The sequence below is a fragment of the Rhinatrema bivittatum genome, chromosome 1, assembly GCF_901001135.1.
Source record: "Rhinatrema bivittatum chromosome 1, aRhiBiv1.1, whole genome shotgun sequence".
In the NCBI taxonomy this organism is placed as follows: Eukaryota; Metazoa; Chordata; class Amphibia; order Gymnophiona; family Rhinatrematidae; genus Rhinatrema; species Rhinatrema bivittatum.
The window spans coordinates 457,444,823-457,462,485 of NC_042615.1; the positions used below are offsets into that span (position 1 = coordinate 457,444,823).

Below are 17,663 nucleotides of genomic sequence, written 5' to 3' on the forward strand. Positions count from 1 at the left end.
CTTGCCTGATAATTTCCTTTCCTTTACTTCTCCTACACCAGTCAAGAACATGTGGATTTAGTCCCCTCATCCAGCAGTTGGAAGCAGCGTTTGGGTGTTTTTTTTTTAATGACATTACCTATATTTATATCATGCATGGAACCAGAAATAGCAACATTCTCTGCTCTGCAACCTGTCCCTTTAAAAAATTCAAGGCCATCCCCTGTCGAGACCCTTCCGTAAGAATATCTCCTATTTGGAATGCCATGGCAAACAGTTAATCTGTCTATAATATGTTGCAAACATTTGCTATACCTTCACATAAGGTCTCTTTGTGGAATTCTTTTTAGACGGTTTGTATCTCTTATGGGCTAATCTCACCTTCTTAAGAACCATGCCATAAGTGAGAACGGAGATGAGTTTCTCATTATTACCGGTCCCTGGTGAAGGAGACGTACAATGCTTTGAAAATGCAATGTTCGATCTACTCTCAGTCTGCTCCTCACCTAATCATTGAAAATGGAGCCATATGACTTTTGATGCTAAGCAATTCATGGACCCCATACTCTCTTTGCTCAAACCTCAGCATAATGATTCTGGCAAAGGGCACCACAATTTCTTAGAATGGGCATCTGTGGTCTTTTAATATCCAATCTGGGTATGCCAGTGATATTCTCCCCTCTGCACATTCAGGGAGTTTGCCCACTACCATAAACCTTACCATTATTTTCACGTGAAGTCTGAAAGAAATTATGCATGCTAATGTAACATACTATCATAGTAATTTTTGTACCTAGTCCGAGCAAAAACTTACTGAACAAACTAAGGCCATATGTTATAGCAATTTTTCAAAAGCCCATTTGCATGGAAAAAGTGCTTGTACATGCATAAAACATATATTAAACATGCAAATGCTTTTGAAAATCAGGACCCTAGCATTAATCAGTTTTCTTTGTGACTCCAAAGACAAAACATGCAGACTAAATTCTGAATTTAGGAGACCAAAATAAGATTGTTGGCCATATATCTTTTAACGGAAGCTCAGCTTTTAGTATTATAGTCTATTGTAATGTATTTCTCTAACAGACAGATATCTGCCTTTTCTTACTGACAAAATGATATGAGTAAAAAGATTCCAATAAAAAATGAGGTTAAAGTAAGCATTTGTTCACACAAATGAAAATTCATAATTGGTTTGTAAGGGCCAATTCCCTCTTCTTTTTTTTTTTTTTTAATCTCTTTTGAAATTTCAAAGATTAACAACTTTGCTCTTGATTTTGAAATGGAGCAGGACATACTATTCATAGCTTTATTAATTGTTTAGTGTTGTCATTAAAGCAATTGTCTTCGCTGGTTATATACATGGAAAAAAAACATGAATATGTTAGGGAAACTAACTCTAGGGCATAAACATTTTTGAATGATATCGAAGACCTACTAGCCTCTGGCAATGTGGATCCACTCTTTGTAAAACATTCAATTCTAGCTTTTCTGGCACCCTCTGTAAAATCTAAAAATTGACCTATCCTCAGGAAGTCTCTGTGGTTTTGATTCATCTAGACTCATGACTAGTCTTTTAAATATTGGTATCTCACCAAATAAACTCTCTTTGCAAGACATTTTGCAGAGATTCAATTTGGAGCAAGAACCAGCAAACTTATGCCTGAGTCATAGAAGCCTTCTAGTTCCTAGCTAGTGATCTTGAAGAACAAACAAATTCATCAATCTAGTCAGAATGATAAGCAGCTGTGGATTCAAGCTGTGCCATCTGTTCTCCATCAAAAAGCTGCTGATTTCTGCTTAATAGGGCTCTTGCCTCACTACTAGTGTAGGTGCCATCCGCACAGATAGTTGAAGAAAAAATGTGAAGCATAATTCTTTACGTGCAGCGCCTCCTTCCATAGGGACAGATTTCCTGCTCAGTGGCAAGAATCTGGCATCAACCTGTGTCTTCTGAAATGGACATTACTTTACCTCTAAGGGTAAAGGAGCTAACCTTGAAAATAGTATTTTCCGTCTATAGCCGGTCTCCGTTAAGGTTTATTTCTGAAAGGAGTTTAATCTCCAGTTCTGCATGGATGCCTTCTTTGTCTCTCTCAGAACTGAATCCCAGTCAGAAATTTTAATACCTAAATTTCATCTTAGTGAAACAGATGGATTACTGAGACATCCTATTGCTCAGACTTATTTTTTTTTAACTACCTCCTCCTGATCTACAGGGGGAGAGAGACTATTGCTTGAGGGAAATCACTATACCCTCTCAGTATGTCCTGTTACTAGATTCCTATATTTGTGCTGCAGGACATGAAGATTGTATGCCATTTAACTATATTTATCTTTTTCTTTAAAGGCTGAAAGGCTTTGTTTAGGATTCTTAAAAGATCTGGTGGAAAAAAAGCCCCAGAGGCAGGGATGTTGGCAGCAATCACTATGCTATTTTTGTTACTTTGTCCCAGCATTTTGAGAGTTAACAACAGAGGGTCCTTGTTTTTAATTATATGCGGATGTGCAGAACCTGCAGCTGCTCGAGCTGTTCTCAAGATGGCAGCATTCCAAATACCACCAAGAAACCATTAGCTGTTCTCTCTCTGGGAATGTCTCTCTGAGTTTAAAATATACTTTTGTACTAGGTGCAGGATAGTAAGACCCCAGATTGTAAACTTGCTCTGTTTGATTTATACTCTGCTGTTTTATCATCGGGTTTGCAAGCTGAACATTATGTGCTGTCTGACATTGCTTTTAATTGTCACAGAGAACGCAGCACATGGTAATCCTCAGAAAATCTCTCCTAGCCTTAGAAAATTGCTTTCAAATCAAACTGAAAGTATCTTTTCCCTTTCCTTTTTTTTTTTTAATCATAGCCTATTTTACCTTAGCCAGCTGAAAGATCTGGTTCTTTTTCTGCCTTTAAATAAATTAAAGGCAATTTGAATAATAAAAGAGTGTAATCTCTCCTTGGCAAAGCGAAAACAAGACAGATAAGTCACCTTAGATTGAGGATATTTATTCACACATATAGTGTGATAAAAGAGCTCAACTCTGGCCGAATTTCGCACAACAGCTGCGTCAGGGGCTTTATAGAGAATAGTTTGGTTTATTGTTTTGGTAGATATGGACTCTGGTCTAATAAAAGGATTATAAGGTTCCAGCGTATAATAATCGCAGTACACTGTATCGAAGATTTAGTTTGCAGGAATTTATAATCCTTTTATTAGACCAGAATCCACATCTACCAAAACAATAAACCAAAATATTCTCTATAAAGCTCCTGACGCAACCGTTGTGCGAAACTCAGCCAGAGTTGGGCTCTTTTATCACACTATGAGGCTGATTTTCAAAGGGGTACGCGCGTACCCCCCGAAAACCTGCCCCAAGCTCCCCCTGTGTGCGCCGAGCCTATGTTGCATAGGCTGCCGGCGCACGCAAAGCCCCGGGATGCACGTAAGTCCCGGGGCTTTCCTGGGGGGGGGCATGTCAGGGGGCGTGTCGCAGCCGGCATTTCATTGGGGGCGTTCCGGGGGCGGGGCAGCGGGCATGGTTCCGGCCCGGGAACGTAGCCATGGCCTCCGGACCAGAACATGGTGCGCCGGCAGCCGGCCCGGGCAGGTGTAACTTTTCGAACAAAGGTAGGGGAGGTTTAGATAGGGCTGGGGGGGTGGGTTAGGTAGGGGAAGGGAGGGGGGGTGGAGGGAACGGAGGCAGGCTGCGCGGTTCGGCGTGTGCAGGCTGCCGATTTTGCGCAGCCTTGCGCGCACAGACCCTGGATTTTAAAAGATAAGCGCATATCTATTAAAATCCAGCGTACTTTTATTTGCGCCGGTTGCGCGAACAAAAGTACGCGCGGGCGTAGTTTTTTTAAATCTGCCCCTATATGTGTGAATGAATATCCTCATCTAAGGTGACTGGTCTGTCTTGTTTTCACTTTGACAGACTGTCTTCTGGTCTGTTTTTTGGGACCCTATCGTCTGTCCTTATCAACTGTTTTTTTTTTATTGATCAGGTTGTTACAACATTAAAGGGATGGAGCCTTTGAGTTAGTGGGCTTGCTTTGAGTCCTAACAAGAGATAGTGAGCTTTCAAATAGTCAATGGCAAATTTCGCTACAAGGCTGATCAATTGCAGGAGTTTGGCCTCCACGAGCATTTAGCTCAGAGAGTAAACAGATGGTCCTTTTTTAGAAACAGACTTGCTCAAACTATACCTTTAGTGCTCTCCCAGAGAAAAGCAATCTCGTCAGATGGGTAGTGAACTGCTTGCTGCTCTGACTCACTTCACTGCAGAGCACACAGGTCCATAGGAGCTTGTCCCTTAAGATACATTTGACTCAAAAATAGTTTAAATGCTATATTACAATCGAGAAATAGCCAGAAAAATTCTCTTCAATTAAAAAAACTGTGTCGAAGCTTGTCCACAACAGTCCATTCAATAGCTGGAGGCAAAAAACACTGGCTGGCTATATCTGGTTCCATGTACGACTACATACAGGTGATGACATGAAAAAAACAACTCTGCCTCCAACTGCATATTTTACAATTAACAGGGGTGAATTTTAAAAACACTAATGCATGTAAAATTAGCATATAGGTACGTAAATAGCTTGTACTCACATACATGCTATTTTATAAACATGAAAAGTGCACACATTTTTGGTCGTGAATGTGCAATTATGTGTGAAAAAAGGGGTGATCTAGCAGCGTTTCAGAGCAGGTCCAAGAGGTACATGCATAAGTTGCTATTTTATAAGAGACTTATGCTTATACAATTGTCAAATTATTTGCATAATTTTACAGTTATTATCTTGTGCAATTGATATCAGACTCATCTATTGTCTATTATTGATTGGGTAAACTCGGGGGGGGGGGGGGGAGTTCAGAATAAGGAAATAGGAGGGTCTTTATAGACCTGGAGGAGAACTGGATGAATTGGTGGAGGTTTCAACAAACTGGTAATTTAAATTACAAGCGCATGTTTTAAAATATTCCAAACGCTGTGCGTAAACGGGTTTTATGCAAGTCACAATTTTTTTCACATGTAAAATATACACGTATATACGGGCGGATTTTAAAAGCCCTGCTCACTTAAATCCGCCCGGATTTACGCGAGCATGGCCCTCGCACGCCGGCGCACCTATTTTGCATAGGCCGCCGGCGCGCGCAGAGCCCCGGGACGCGCGTAAGTCCCGGGTTTTTTTTTAGGGGGCGTGTCGGGGGCGGGGCCGAACGACACGGGGTTTTGGGGGCGGGACACGGCATTTCGGGGGCGGGCCCGGGGGCGTGGTTTCGAGCCGGGGCATTCCGGGGGCGTGGCTGCGCCCTCCAGAACCGCCCCCGGGTCGGGTCTCGGCACGCCAGCAGCCCGCTGGCGCGCGTGGATTTATCCATGGATTTACGCCTCCGGGAGGCGTAAATCCATGGATAAAGGTAGGGGGGGGGGTTTAGATAGGGCCGGGGGGGTGGGTTAGGTAGGGGAAGGGAGGGGAAGGTGAGGGGAGGGCGAAAGAAAGTTCCTTCCGAGGCCGCTCCGATTTCGGAGCGGCCTCGGAGGGAACGGAGGCAGGCTGCGCGGCTTGGCGCGCGCCGGCTGCTCAAAATCAGCAGCCTTGCGCGTGCCGATCCAGGATTTTATAGGCTACGTGCGTATCTTATAAAATCCAGCGTACTTTTGTTTGCGCCTGGTGCGCCAACAAAAGTACGCGATCGCGCTTTTTAAAAAAATCTACCCCATATTTTTTACACAGGCAGAAAAGGCATGCACTTTCAATACATTACAGACATACACATATTTTCTAATCTGCATGTACTTGATACGTGCAGGTTACAAAATACTGTAGTAGATCTCCGCACAGATATATTCGCACCTCTATGGGGGCTACGTGGCATTTCTGTGATGTCAGTATGTTGAACATGATTTCCAAATAATCTAACACTGTCTAGATAATATTGTGTTCCACGTCCGCCCGTGGGCATGGCTCCCTACCTCCTCCCATGACCGGGCCACCGGCGGCAGTGTTGGGGCAGACAGCCCTGCATCCAGGCCTGATGCCCCCGCTCATTGGTGAGGGCTGCCAGGCTAGTCGCTGGGTCTGGAGCCGTCCCTGCTCCTCCCTCGCAGCAGCAACTGCTTTCCTCTGCAGCCCGGGATCCAAGATAGCCGCCGCCATCTTAGGCGCGAGGCCACACCTCCTCTCCAGATTTAATGGGACCTCGTCCCTTTAATTACTCTCAGCTGAATCCTATCCACAGGGTCAGAGGAAGTATAAAAGGAGACTTCCTCTGACCGTCCCTTGACTTGGCAACGTCTCCTGTGAGTGTTGTTCGAGTCTGCCTGCTGCGGTGAGTTCCAGCTTCTTGACTCCTTGTTCCAGTTTCGTCTTGGTGTTCCTGGTTCCTGACTTCGGATTGGCTGACGGTGATTCCTGGTATGGACTTCGGATTGGCAAGCGGTGATTCCCCGGTGTATGACTCGGACTGGCAAGCGACGACCCTCTGGCACTCGACTTCGGACTTCTTCTAGACCACCGTCTCCAAGGGCCTACCTAAGTCCCAGCGGCCCGGGTCCCTACGGGCTCCTCCTGGGGGGACCACGGGTCTCCAGGGCGAAGCTCCAGTTGGTCCTTGCACCGATACCCTGACCTCTCAAAGGTCCACCTAAGTCCCAGCGGTCGGGTCCCTACGGGCTAGTCCCGGGGGGACCGCAGACCACCAGGGGTGAAGGTTGCTCGTCTGCTCATCTCCTCATCCATCTCCACAGTAGCTTCTGTTTTCACTGCCAAGGGTCAGCTGCTCTCCTCCTCTGTCCTGCCTCGCCACCCGAAGAGAGAACCTACGGATCCTCCGCAAGGTGTAACATCCCCTCGTCGGCCCAGGGGTCCACAAGCCTGAGCATAACAGATAATATGGATCTAGATTTTGATCCAGTTTGACATGAAGTAGGGGAGGTCCACATTTATGCAGGTCCAATGTTATTTTTCTTTGTTAATTTTTTTTTTTTTACCTTTTTTTGTGTATGTTATATCGCTCTCAGTTTTCTCTATTTCTGATTATGAACTACATAAGAACAAAAAAATTTGCCATACTGGATCAGACCGAGGGTCCATTAAGCTCAGTATCCTGTTTCCAACAGTGACCAATTCAGGCACAAGTACCTGGCAAGATCTCAAACAGTAAATAGATTACACGTTGCTATTGCGAAGTGATAAGGAGTGGCTATCTCTTAAGTCTACTTGGTTAACAACAGTTTATTTACTTCTCCTCCAGGAACTTACCCAAACTTTTTTAAACGCAGTTACGCTAAATACCTTAACCACATCCTCTGGCCAGAGGCTTACTAAGGGGAGAGGGGCGGGCAATCCGCCCCGGGTGACAACAGGGAGAGGGGTGTCATTGCCACCAGCAGGAAGGGTCCTGAGATGGCACGGAGCAGTGATTTGCTGGCTGGGTTTCCACTCCCCACCAGCAAAAGCAAGGTCCTGTGGAAGCGGCCCAGTGGTGTCGCCTGCGTCTCCCAGAGCCAGTGGCAGAAGAAGCGAGAGACTGGCTCTGTGACAACAATTGCCAATGTATGAGAGGGATGTGTGTATGAGGGCATAGGTATGGGTGTGTGTATATGAGGGTGTGTATGTATGTGAGGATGCCTGTGGGTGTATGAGACAGTGAGTGTATAGAAGCGTTTGAGTGTGTGCGCGCCTGTGTATAAGAGGGTGCCTGTGGGTGTGTATGAGAGGATGCCTTTGTGAGGGGGTGAGAGCGAGGAAGGTATGTGTGTGCGTACATATACGCATGCGAACACGTAGGTGAGACGGGAATCATGTGTGAGAGATACAGAGGAAGTGTGTATGTGTGACAGAGAGATAGAGGAAACGTGTGTCTGTCTCTTTCACACAAACATACTCAAGCTCCCTCTGTCTTTCACCAAGCGTGTATGTGTGTGAGAGACAGAGGGAGCATATTTTGTTTGTGTCTCTGTGTGTGTGTACCCCCATTTCATGACAATCTCAGCGTGACAGGTAAGGAGGGTGGGGTATTTTAAAATCCTTATTAGTTTTAATTACTGAGTGTTATCTGATGTCTGCTGTTTTGAAATATTTTATTGATGTTTAGGAAATTTTTAAAAATTTGTCCAGCAGCTTCTAGTTACTGAATATTATTCTATGCATCAGCTGTTTTGAAATAATATTTTTAGTATTATTTTACTATTAAGAACTTAAGAAATTGCCATGCTGGGTCAGACCAAGGGTCCATCAAGCCCAGCATCCTGTTTCCAACAGAGGCCAAACCAGGCCACAAGAACCTGGCAAATACCCAAACACTATGAAGATCCCATGCTACTGATGCAATTAATAGCAGTGGCTATTCCCTAAGTAAACTTGATTGATTTATATTTCTTGATTGTATTGTTTTGAGGAATATTAATTTTCTGCTTTTCCATTGTTGCACTGCATACAGAATGAGCATGTGTGTGTGTGTGTGTCCTCAGTCTACAACAATCTTAGGATGACAGCTCCTTGTACATACCCAGATCAATCCAGTCGCCTGGGTTTCCTTTTTCTTCCAGCAGATGGAGACAGTGAAAGTTTTGCTGAGACTGGTAAATAACCTGGTGTGCCACCTGCAGTCCCTCATTATTTCTCTGCCTCCAGCAGATGGTGATGGTGCAAAACCTGCAGTCTTAGGCTTAGTTTATAAGAATAAAAAAAGAGATTATAGGTAATTATAGTAAAAGTTAGATTTTCAGCCAGCAGGCGTTCCTCTCAGAAGGTTGGCAGGTCCTGATGGGCCATCCCTTCTGGTCGAAAGGTTGAATAGCAGGAGGTTGGTAACCCTTTTTTTGTGTCAGCCCTTTTCTTTGCCCGGGGGAGGGAGGATATTGGTGATACCAGCTCCCTTCCCCCCCCCAGGAGGACACCAGGAGCCTGCTGCCCAACTTCAGGGAGGTATTTGCTGTTAAGTCCCTGTTCTTTTCTTTAAAGTTTAAAACAAAAAAAAAAGGGAAGCCTTCTTTTCTTTCTGTTCTATTAGCGTGGTTTGAGCGGTGGGGCAATCCGAGGCAGCCTGGCGGGTGGCCAGCGTTTCTCTCAGGCATCCCCCTGGTGACAGTTTATCTCTCGTGCGATCGCTCTGACGGATGCCATGCCGCATGGCAGCCAATGTGCGGCTTGTAGAGAAGTGCGCGCCTCTTGCACAGAGCGGCCTCTGTTCTCGCTGTCTCTCCGGGTAAGAGGGCAGCTCAGGAATGTTGGCAGGGGTGATTGTCTGGAAACGGGCTGCAGTGCAGAGCGAGGGAGATGCGGTTTCAGTGGGCAACCCTTTTGCGGTATCTGCGGGAATGGTGACCATTTTGGATTCCTTTCAGTCAGCAGCTGAGAGGGCAGGAGGAGCAGGAGCTCTGACTCCACTGCTCTCCCCAGATGATGGAAGGCCCGCAGAAGCTCAGGATTCCTGGGAACCTTTGTCTGGGGAGGAGGAGGATCTTTTAAATCAAGATCCTGAGGACCCAGCAAGTTTTTCTCCAGATTTTGTGCTCCTTCTACACAGGGCTTATCTTGCCAGGAGGGCTGTGGGACACCACCTTCCAGGTTTGAGGACACACAGGAGCTGTGTCAGGCCAAAAGGGCCAAACAGATGCGAGTGAGTAAAACAGGGTTCGGCGACTCCTGGGTCAAGCTGTGCTGTTGGAAAATGCGGACGAGCCCTCCAGAGAGTCGGAGGTCGATGAGTCTCCGGTAGTGGACCCTCTGGACATGGGTTCTTCCCCAGACCTTCAGGATCCAGAGGAGGGGTGGGGCCAAGTTCCAACAGTGGAAGGGGACGATCCTAAGGTGGTTCATCTTTTCCACAGAGAGGAGTTGTGGCCCCTGATTCCGTATATCCTTAAGGAACTGGGAATTAAAGTACCGAAGAGGAATTGAATCATGAAGAAGTGAATCCGGTCATGCAGGGCGTGAGAGGTCCAGCAAAGGCTTTTCCATTCCATAAGTCAGTGAAGAAGCTGGTACTCTGGGAGTGGGAAATTCCGGCTATCAGTTTAAAGGTTGGCAAGGCTATGGATAAGTTATATTCGTTGCCAGAGGAAACTATGGAGTTGTTGCGGATGCCAAAGATGGATCCCTCAGTGTTGGCTGCCACTAAGATGACGACTATTCCTGTGGTTGGTTCTGCTATGCTTAAGGATATGCAGGACAGGAAGATAGAGGTCCATCTCAAAAAGATTTCTGAGGTATCTGATCTGGGTATTCGTGATGTGGTGTGCAGCAGTTTCACGCTGCAGGCTGGTTTACGCTGGGTTCAGCGATTACAGTCTGATAAAATGACTGTATAAAGCATCAGAAGCCAAGCAGGCTGAGCAGCTGGAAGCCTTGGTGGTCTATGGAGCAGATGCGTTGCATGATCTCATTCGAACATCCTCCAGGACTATGATGTCAGCGGTTTTGGCCAGACTGCTAGTTTGGTGCAGAACTGGTCGGTGGATGTTTTGTCTTTTTTTTTAATTTATAGTTTATTAAAATTCTTATTATATTTTACAATGAAAAGAGAAACAAGAAAAGTTTTTGGATTACAATACACATTTCTCCAACAAAAAGAAAACTAAAATAGATAAATCAAAACATGTACTTCCAAAGTTTATAGTCCACTTTATAAGGGAGCAAGAGAAGAAAAGAAAACTTTTATAACAGAAAATCACAACAATGTGTATTTTGGAGAATATTTTTTTTTTTTACCAGTTTAAATTAATCCCAAAAATAAAGACTGTTACTATGCCCTCATCCACCTTTATCTACAAGAAATACTTCAAGGTGGGCAGGTTCTGTAAAGACAAATTTATTCTTATGTAAAGTGACCAAACACTTGCGAGGGAACTTGAGAAAGAACGTGGCCCCTAGGCCCAGTACTCTCTGCCTCATTGATAGAAACTGCTTCCTCCTTAATTGTGTGCTCCTAGAGACATCTGGGAACACCGGGACCTTTTGACCGCAGAAGCTAAAATCTTTGTTTTTAAAATAATTCTGGAGGACCAGATTTCTTTATTGCTCTAGACTAAAGACCACTTTTAAAGTGGCTCTAGTTTGTATATCATCAACAGATGTCTCCAGAAAAGCTGTTAGATTTGGACTATCTGTTGAAATAACATCTAATTCCCCCTCTTGTGCTACTACCCCTCTTTTTATATTGGATGCATAATACAATTTAGATATAAGCATATCCTTTGAAATACACAAAACATATTTTGCATATTTTTTAAATAATTCTTGAGCTGAGATTAATCTGGTAGTTGGAAAGTTCAAAAATCTTAAATTTTTACACCTCATAATCCCTCTAATTGCTTATATTGTTCTCTAATTGTTCTCTAATCCCTCTAATTGCTTATATATCATTAGTGAGTCTTTTATAAAAGTAGTCCCAGATGCTTGTAAGGACATTATCTGTGAAGAAGAGGTTGCACTCACTGATTCCAAGTGTATAATGCACTTGCTGTGGTCTTCCAGTGTGTTCCTGGTCTCCAAAATAAAGTTGGTGGATTGGGCCATGGATAAAGACAGCATCTTTTCCATTTTAGTGATGGCTTTCCAGACATCCACCAGTGTTATATTGTCAGGATTGGTCATCTCTAACTCTGAGCCCAAGGAAATACCAACCCCCATATTTTTTTCAACAGATGGTAGAGAGATCTCATCCTGACCTGGTGGAGTACCTCCTCTGTCTGTTGGAGATGTTAATTTCATCAAACCAGGGTTAGCTACATTGCTAGCCCCATGAACTCTAGAGGTTAAATTGGGATCCTGGTATTGGGCAGGACTACTAGAGGCTCCCGACGAAAAGGAAATGTCAGGAATAACCTCTCTCGAGGTTAGACTCACCCTTCTGAGAATATGTTGGTCCATCGGTCCTTTAATCTCTTTTCCGACAGGAGTAGAAGCAACAGGTCTTATCTTCCTCTTTTTCCCCATCAGGGCCCGCTTCTCCGGCAAAGAAACTTTACAGAAAGAATTCTCTCCCAGGGGTGCGCCCCTTTGGTGCGTGGCTTTGGCAGCGCGCCGGCGGCTGCGTGCCGCTGCACTAAGATTTAAATAAGTGCAGCCGGCAGGCTTTGATGACGTCAGGATAGGGAAGTCAGGTCTCAACACCTCCGGATTGGTCCCTCTCACCTGAAAGCCTTTCAGCGTGGCTTCTCTGTCGGTAAGGCTCCCACCTCTCTCCCACTGCCCTAAGATATAAATAGGTGCAGCCAGCAGGCTTTGATGATGTCAGGATAGGGAAGTCAGGTCTCGACACCTCCGGATTGGTCCCTCTCACCCGAACGCCTTTTGGCACGGCTTCTCTGTCGGTAAGGCTCCCCGGTAGATGTTTAGTCTAAGTCCCAATTAGGAGCGTTACCCTTCAAGAGGAAGCTCTTGTTCGGAGAGGACTTAGAGGAGCTGGTGAAGCAGCTGGGCAAGAATAAGTCCCATAAGCTGTCAGAGGATAAGCCGAAGGGTGGCAAGGGTGCCTACTCCTCACGGCCTAGTTTGCGGATGAATCGGCATTTTCGGAAGAATCTGATGTTGGGAGATGCCCAAAGACAAGGATCTAGCAAGCAGCAATTTTGGGACTAGTCCTTTCGAGGTCAAAAGCCAGATAGGGAATGTTTCAGCCAGGGAGGTTGGGATCCAAGTCCGCACAACGAATTGAGGCCGGTCCACTACTCAGTGCCGGCTATAGGAGGTCAGTTGACTCTAAGGGCCAATATCACAACGGATCAGTGGGTCCTAAGTGTGATAAGACATGGTTACGCTTTAGAATTTGCTCGCCCCCTAAAGGACATGTTTATGGTGTCTCCTTGCACCTAAGCAAACAAATGACGGATGGTTCGGGAGACCATCAGCTGTTTACAAATGCTGGGAGCCATCATGCAGTCCCCCCACTGGGGAGCGGGGAATGCGAAGGTATTCCATTTATTTTGTGGTCCCAAAAATAGAAGGGACCTTCCACCCTCTATTGGATCAGAGAAAGGTGAAGGCGGTTCTCAGAGTCCCTCGTTTTCGTATGGAGACCCTACATTTATTAATAGCCACCATGCGCAAAGCAGAATTTTTGGCATCTCTAGATTTGACCAAAGCTCACTTACATATAGCAATCTGGCTGGATCATCACAGATTTCTCTGGTTTATGGTTCTTAGGTCACACTTTCAGTTTTGCGCTCTGCCCTTCGGGCTGGCAATGACCCCAAGAACCTTCATCAAGATGATGGACATGCCCTCAGGAAGGAGGGCATCTTGATTCACCCATATCGTGACAATTGACTTATTTGAGCGAAGTCAGAGGCTCTTTGCAGTCAGGCAGTGATGCTGTAGCACTTACGGGCCCTAGGTTGGTTTGTGAATCTGTCAAAAAGTCAGTTGACCCCCTTCTCAGGTGTTGCAGTACCTGGGGGTGAGGTTCGACACAGGATCGGAAGAGCGTTTCTCACCAAAGAGTAGATAGACAGGCTGCAGAGTCAGGTTCGCAGTTTTTTGGAGATGATTGTTCCCAGAGTCTGGGATTACCTGCAGGTTCTTGGTGCCATGGCTTCCACTTTGGATTTGGTTCCTTGGGCGTTTGCTCATATGAAGTCACTGCAGGGCGCATTGCTGTCCAGATGGGATCCGTTGTCAGAGCAGTTTCATCTACCGTTGCTTCTTACAGAGGTAGCCAGGTCAAGTCTTTCATGGTGGCTTGGTCACGACCACTAAAGCAGGGGTGTAGCCTTGGAAGTTCCAAGCTGGATAGTGGTTATAACCGACGCCAACCCTCGCTGGCTGGAGGGCTGTGTGTCAGATGCAGTCGGCGCAGGGACTGTGTCACCGGAGGAGGTTGTCACGGTCCTTCAATCGTTTGGAGACGAGGGTGGTGCGCATCAGGTTGCAAGTTTTTCTGCCTCTGTTACAAGGACAGCCGGTAAGGATTTTATCGGACAATGCGACAATGGTGGCTTACATCAACCAACAAGAAGGAACCAAAAGTCGGGCGGTTGCTCAAGAGGCCCAGAAGCTAGTTAGCTAGGCAGAACAACATCTGGAGTTATTGGCAGCCTCTCACACAGAACAAAGACAATGTTCAGGCAGATTTCCTCAGTCATCAGAAGCTAGATTCTGGGTAGTGGGAGTTGTCTGAGGAAATGATGCAGCTTCTCCATCGCAAATGGGGTACACCCTGCTTCAACTTGATGGTGATGCCACGAAATGCCAAGGTGCTTCACTTCATCAGGAGGGAATGCGTAGTGGAAGGAGTCGACGCCTTGATGCTCCAATGGCCGCGAAGGGTTCTATTGTAAGTGTTCCACCATGGCCGCTATTAGGCAGTGTTGCGGTGCAGAGATTCATCCGGGAGAGGTGATTCTAGTGGTGCTAGAGTGGCCTCGTTGGCCCTGGTTTGCGGATTTGATCAAGTCCACTGCGCCTTGCTCGTCTTTCCAACCTTCTGAGTCAAAGCCCCATATCCTCAGAACAGGCAGATCGCTTCCATCTCGCGGCTTTGCTTTCAAGAGGATGCGTTTTGAGGAGTAAAGGTTATTCTGAAGATGTCATTTCCACTATGTTACAGACTAGAAAGTCTTCAACTTCCTTAGCTTATGTCAGAGTGTGGACAGTCTGACTCCTGGAACGCAGAACAAGGAATTGATCCTACTCGAGCATCTGTAGCACAAATTTTGGCCTTTTTGCAGTGGGCGTTGGCGAAGGGTTTGGCTTTCAGTTCCTTCAGGGTCCAGGTGGTGGCTTTAGGCTGTCTTAGAGGAAAGATTCGGGGAGCAGCCCTAGCGTCATACTCGGATGTGGTGCGTTTTCTCCGGGGTACGAAGCATTTGCAACCTCCAGTGAGTAAATTGTGCCCCGCCTTGACAATTTCTATGGGTTTGTGTACGGCTCCTTTTAAGAACATAAGAAATTGCCATGCTGGGTCAGACCAAGGGTCCATCAAGCCCAGCATCCTGTTTCCAACAGAGGCCAAAACCAGGCCACAAGAACCTGGCAATTACCCAAACACTAAGAAGATCCCATGCTACTGATGCAATTAATAGCAGTGGCTATTCCCTAAGTAAAATTGATTAATAGCCATTAATGGACTTCTCCTCCAAGAACTTATCCAAACCTTTTTTGAACACAGCTACACTAACTGCACTAACCACATCCTCTGGCAACAAATTCCAGAGCTTTATTGTGCGTTGAGTGAAAAAGAATTTTCTCCGATTAGTCTTAAATGTGCTACTTGCTAACTTCATGGAATGCCCCCTAGTCCTTCTATTATTCGAAAGTGAAAATAACCGAGTCACATCTACTCGTTCAAGACCTCTCATGATCTTAAAGACCTCTATCATATCCCCCCTCAGCCGTCTCTTCTCCAAGCTGAACAGCCCTAATCTCTTCAGCCTTTCCTCATAGGGAAGCTGATCCATCCCCTTTATCATTTTGGTTGCCCTTCTCTGTACCTTCTCCATCGCAACTATATCTTTTTTGAGATGCGGCGACCAGAATTGTACACAGTATTCAAGGTGCGGTCTCACCATGGAGCGATATAGAGGCATTATGACATTTTCCATTCTATTAACCATTCCCTTCCTAATAATTCCTAACATTCTATTTGCTTTTTTGACTGCTGCAGCACACTGAGCTGATGATTTTAAAGTATTATCCACTATGATGCCTAGATCTTTTTCCTGGGTGGAAGCTCCTAATATAGAACCTAACATCGTGTAACTACAGGAAGGGTTATTTTCCCCTATATGCAACACCTTGCACTTGTCCACATTAAATTTCATCTGCCATTTGGATGCCCAATCTTCAAGTCTTGCAAGGGCCTCCTGCAATGTATCACAGTCTGCTTGTGATTTAACTACTCTGAATAATTTTGTATCATCTGCAAATTTGATAACCTCACTTGTCGTATTCCTTTCCAGATCATTTATATATATATATTGAAAAGCACCGGTCCAAGTACAGAACTGCTTCGAAGCGCAACTATGAATTATCTTACCTTAAAAGTTGTTTTCTTGGTGGCAGTTTGTTCCGCTAGGAGGATTTCAGTGCTACAGGCTCTTTCATGCAGGGATCCTTTTCTGAGGATTTCAGATGATGGGGTCTCGTTGCGTACAGTTCCTTCTTTTCTGCCCAAAAAGGTATCCGCCCAAAAAGGTATCGCCTTTTCATTTGAATCAGTCAGTGGTGCTACTGGCTTTTCCAAATCTGAATACGTCTACGCCTCACACAACAGAGTTGAGACTTTTGGATATGAAAAGGGTCACTAATACCTTTTGGCTATCAGATCATCTTTTTGTACTATGAAGTGGCGCAAAGAAGGGACATAAAGCTTCAAAAGCCATCATAGCAAGGTGGCTGAAAGAGTCAATAGATACGGCTTACATATGTCAAGGTCGCTGTATCCCTGAGGATTTAGAGCTCACTCTACTCTGTCGCAAGCAGCATCCTAGGTTGAATTCCAGTAAGTGTCGTCACAAGAGATTAGCAGAGCGGCTACTTGGAAGTCATTGCACACTTTCGCCAGGCATTATCATTTGGATGCCCAGGCCCCAGAGGCCATGGGCTTTAGTGAAAGTGTATTTCGAGCAGTCCCACCCTGGTTAGGGAAGCTTTGGTACATCCCAAGAGTCTGGACTGATCTGGGTACGTACAGGGAAAGGAAAATTGGTTCTTACCTGCTAATTTTCATTCCTACAGATCAATCCAGAGTCCAGCCCATTTAGGGGAAGAGGATTGAAGAGTCCACTCATTCTATTCTTGTAATTAGACTGAAGAAAGGCATAGGTTTCTTCTCGTTTTCTTTTTGAAAAGGATTGTTCCCATTAAGGGGCGGTTTCCACATCCTTCTGCTCATTTGGAGGAACGGGTTTATAGGAGGAATGTGTTTGTTTAGGTTCAGTGGTATCTGGGATTGGGTACAGGTCAATACTGAGGGACTGCAGGAGGCACATCAGGTTATATGCCAGTCTCAGCAAAACTTTCTCTGTCTCCATCTGCTGGAAGGGAGGCAAAACCAAGGAGTCTGGACTGATCTGTGGTACTACAAGAACGAAAACTAGCAGCTAAGAACCAATTTTCCCATATGGAGAGTGGGAGATTTTAAAAATCCTTTTATAATACCTAAGATGCAGTACAAGAATGGAATACTCTACTCGACTTCGCCCTAACTGAAGTAGCTCCACTTAAATTGCTTAATCACCTGAAATCTGCCTCTTCACCTTGGCTAAAATCCCAAAACGTTGTTCTCATATGCCAGCTACTCAGAAAGGCGAAACGAAGATGGAAAAAAAACACCTATATCTGAATACGCACAATCATTTCGCTCACTCATAGTCACTTTTCAATCTGCTGAGAACACTGTTATGAAAGATCATTTTTCTCAAAAAATCCGGAAAATTGGATACAACCCTAAAGTTCTTTTTGCCATAGTTAGAAGGTTTACAGATCCTTGTCCTCCATAAACCTGCACCTCCTCTACCCTAACTGCAAAACAAATTGGAGAAAATGTTTTCACTCAATGCACAATTAAGCTCTGGATTTCATTGCCAGAGGCAGAGGCGTACCTAAAGTATTTGGCTCCCAGGACAGAAGCACCCCCCTCCCTAATATATAATTTTAAAATTTCCTAAACATCAATAAAATATTTCAAAACAGCACACATATCAAATAACACCCAATAATTAAAACTGAAACAGGT

At 45.2% G+C, this 17,663-nt stretch overlaps 1 protein-coding gene across 5 annotated transcripts in view; it reads right to left on the minus strand.

Annotated features, from left to right (window-relative positions):
- Window positions 1-17,663, minus strand: part of MPDZ (multiple PDZ domain crumbs cell polarity complex component) — a 662,189-nt gene that overhangs the window by 188,914 nt on the left and 455,612 nt on the right. The window lies entirely within an intron of this gene.